Source organism: Sinocyclocheilus anshuiensis, unplaced genomic scaffold (genome assembly GCF_001515605.1).
Source record: "Sinocyclocheilus anshuiensis isolate Anshui unplaced genomic scaffold, SAMN03320099.WGS_v1.1 scaffold647, whole genome shotgun sequence".
Taxonomy (NCBI): Eukaryota; Metazoa; Chordata; class Actinopteri; order Cypriniformes; family Cyprinidae; genus Sinocyclocheilus; species Sinocyclocheilus anshuiensis.
In genome coordinates this window covers 49764-54143 of record NW_015552606.1, presented here as the reverse complement: position 1 = coordinate 54143, position 4380 = coordinate 49764, and positions in this window count along the sequence as shown.

Genomic DNA, 4380 nt, shown 5'->3' with positions numbered 1-4380 from the left:
ATACCAGTAAACCCCTGCCGTAAGATGAGAGTTAACTAAACTAGACCGCAGATGACAGAAGTTTCCTCACAGAACGCTCCTCTGGCTGTGCTGTAAGAAATATGGTAATACCATAGTACTTTTAGTTTGCCAGGGGAATCCAGTGCATTGGCCAGGTAATGTAGGTTAATTAGCATATGCCCTCCCTCTCACGTCTCACTAATTCGATGGAGCTCTTTGCAGCTGTGGGCGCTCAGATTAATCATCCAAATGCGTGTCAGGAAAACATAACAGGAGAGAAATAATGTTCCCATAGTTGTTGTTGTTGTGTGTGTGTGTGTGTGTGTGTGTGTGTGTGTGTGTGTGTGTGCGCGTTTTTGTGACAAATGAGGACATAAATTTGTATAATGACAAAGGTATGACATAGGTATTACAAGGAGAAGGTGACTTTTCAGGACATTACCCCATGTCCCCACTTTTCAAAATGCTTATAAATCACACAGAATGGAGTGTATTGAAAATCTGAAATAGCACAAAGTTTCCTGTAAGGGGTAGGTTTAGGGGTAGGGTTGGTGTAGGGCAATAGAATATACGGTCTGTACAGTATAAAAACCATTACGCCTATGGGATGTCCCCACTTTTCACAAAAACAAACCTGTGTGTGTGTGTGTGTGTGTGTGTGCCTGGTATTTATCACGTTATGGGGACCAAATGTTCCCACAAGGATAGTAATACTAGTAAATTTTGACCTTGTCGGGACATTTTTGAGGTCCCCATGAGGAAACAAGCTTATAAATCATACAGAATTAGTTTTTTTGAGAAAGTAAAAATGCACAAAGTTTCCTGTAAGGGGTAGGTTTAGGGGTAGGGTTGGTGTAGGGCAATAGCACATACAGTTTGTACAGTATAAAAACCATTACGCCTATGGAATGTCCCCATAAAACATGGAAACACAACATGTGTGTGTGTGTGTGTGTGTTTAAAATTTTTATTGATATCAATTGATTGAATTCATGATATTTTATGGCAGCTTGAAGATACTTGGAATTTTATGCTTGGATAGTTATACAAATGTATTACATTGGGAGTTTTTTTTTTGGTATGTTTATTTCTTTTGGGAGCTTAACATTGTCACTGTGAACTGTCGTGGTATGAAAAATTGTGTGAGTATTTTTGTATAAATAAAAAAGTCAAACCACTTTGGAACAACATAAAAATGGGTAAATAATGGCTGATTTTTTTTTGTTTTTGTTTTAACAATAAAAAAAAAAAAAGTTAGTTGGCATAAAAGAAACCTTTAAGGCCCCAATATAAAAATGAAACTGAAGAATGCATGTGTGTAATTCAGGCCAAACGAATGTGTTCTTTTTGGTGGTTCAAAACCACACTTTATAGCACATTATATATGATCAGATGGTTTCTTAACTGCTATTTTCACACTGCAGTGTTGGAATGTTCGAAACCATATATCATTGCATAGTTTTACCCCTGAGAGAGGAACAAAAAAAGAACTTCCCCATGAGTATATCGGGGAATTTACTGCTTTGTTTTTATTTTAAAACGTGATATCAGGTTTATATAACCAGTTCATTACTGCTGTTGAAGTTGTGCACCAACATCCATCTGGCATGCTGAAAAAGTGTTTATATGTTTATCTTTGTGATCAACTGCGTGTTAGACAAAAGTCTGTTTTCTGGCTTTGTCTGTCAGTTATTGGGTCTGTGAGGCAGACGCTACATCTTAAAAATAAAGGTGCTTCACAATGCCATAGAAGAACCTTTTTGTCTAAATGGTTCCATAAAGAACCTTTAACATCTGAAGAACCTTTCTGTTTCACAAAAGGTTCTTTGTGGCGAAAGAGGGGTCTTCAGATTATAAAAAGGGAAGAAAGAGATGGTTCTTTAAAGAACCTTTGACTGAATGGTTCTTTGTGGAACCAAAAATGGTTCTTCTATGGCATCGCTGTGAAGAACCTTTTGAAGCACCTTTATTTTTAAGAGTGTATGATCACACCGGCTCTGAATGCATGACCATCTGTCTTCATAGTAACCGCAGGACACACACATTTATTTCAGTGATGTCACACATGTGTGCACCCATATGCAGACACATAGCTGGCTGTACTTCTGTGTTATCTGGTAGTGAGTAGATGCAGCAGAGCTAGAGAGTGTGGCTGAGATAGGAGCCTCTTTCCTGGGCTTTTAGAGTCTGACGTCAGACCATCTGCCTGGAGCTACTGAATGAGAATTAGATACAATTCAAACTGAAGCACACCTCTTTACTTTCTCACATACTTGGCCACCAATAGTGTAATGGAGGGAAAAACAGACAGACAGAGTAAGTGCATGTGTGTATATTTAGTATTTAATAGTAAGTTCATTGTGTGTATATTTGTTTGTCTTGTATTTTCTATCAATAAAGCTCAAACACTCTTTAGCATTTGTAGTCATAATTCTGATTGTTTAAAATAAATTAATGGTTTTATTCGGCAAGGACACATTAAATTGATCAAAAGTGAAAGCAAAGACATTAATAATACCACAAAAGATTTCTACTTCAAATGAAAGCTTTTGCCCTTTCTGTGTGTCAAAGAATCCTGAAAAAGCTCATTTGTTTCACAACAAAAGTACATTTTAAAATGTATTAAATTAGGAAAATTAAAATTACTGTTTTTGATCAAATTAATGCAGCCTTTGTTATGTGTGTGTGTGTGTGTGTGTGTGTATACACAAGTTAAAAAAAATAAAAATAAAATAAAGAGGGGTGCATCAAAACAAGTTTCTTCATTTCATGCTCACTTACCAAGACCTTCTCTGGCAAGTGCAGCTACAAATGTCCTTGTCTCTAAAACTCTTTTCTTCTCTGTCTAGGAATGTTATCTTGTGCCCTTCTCCTCCGTAATGGTTCCAACTCACTACAGATTGAACAGACTATTATCTAGTTAGAAGGGGAATTTTAGTGGACTGCATGAGTATTGGAGTTCAAGAGACAGTTAATCTAAAAATGGAAGTTTTGCCCTCATTTCACCCTCATGTTGTTGTTCCAAACCCGTATGACTGTCTTTCATGCTTGGAACACAAAAAGAGAAGTTTTGAAGAGTGTTCATGCCGCTCGCTTCCATAAAGTGGATAGTGACCAGTGGCTGTCAAGCTCCAAAAAGTATATATATAAAAAAAATCATATGTAATCCATGCAACTTGTACACATTATTGAACATATTCTGAAGTCATGCAATAGCTTGTATGAGGAACAAGGTGAAATTTAAGTTTAAAATTGTGGAGAACGTTTGCTTTAAGCATATAGTTATGCAGTTCCAGCCAAAACACATACTGAACATGACCACCAGGTTGCTATGACACATACAGAAACACACACATACAAACATCACTGAAAGCCTTAATAAGTTGATAACTTAATAAGCAGAAGACATGCATTGCATAACCCCTGAGACCCTAAGAAACATAAACCGCACACAAAGATGGTTAAACAAACACGTGCACTTACTCAAACATTGACCCTTAGAAATCTTTTAGGACATTATATGAGCACTCTCCCAAGATTACATGCTTATGACACACCTTGTAGAGACATGTTCCCTAAAAGTTTCAAGAATGAACGCTAGCATACACATGCACACCAAAGCACAGGCCAAGCAGAGAGTAAATACAACCCGACTGTCCTTGAGCGTTTGTTTGTGGCAGCTCTTAAAGCGCTGACGTTTATTGGTTTGGTTTTTCTTTCATTGGGCTTTTAGCAGCATTTGAATCAGGCATTAGTCCCTTTAATCTCTTTCAAAGTTTGTTAATAGGACTCTCTGTTGTCCACACTTGTCTCGGATGAAAGCTTTATATACAAACTGCTGACTTCATATCCTCTCATACCTCAAATATCTGTGTTTTAAAGCTAAAGTGTGCAGTTCCCTTTCAGTCGGTCACTCTCGACGTCACGTCGGATGACCGACGAATTGGGATCTCGCTTAGAGAGACCAATCTACTTCGAGTGTAAACTAAACGAGCCAATGCACATTGGCATGCGATTATTGCATCCAGTTGCCGCTGATCACAGCGTGAGTATAAGTAGGCAGCAGATGCAGCGCATATTCAGCTTTTCGCTTCGGAGCCGAGCGGTTCTATCGTTCTGCTCCTGACCTTCTGCTTAGAGAAAAAGCTACAGTCAAGCACGCTCTTCGTGGGCTCTCGTGCTGGTGGTACGGCGCTTCAGCGGCGGTGGTTTTCCCGTGTCGAGTGGGTTGCACACATCGGTGGCAGCGCCTCAGCCCGCTCGTCGCCGAGGGCGGCCCCCGGAGAGATGGAGGGAGTTGCTCTTCGAGAGATGGTGAACGCATCACTCCCTCCCCCGGAGGAGGGCCGGGCGGAGAATCTTTTGTTTCCTTTTTTTACG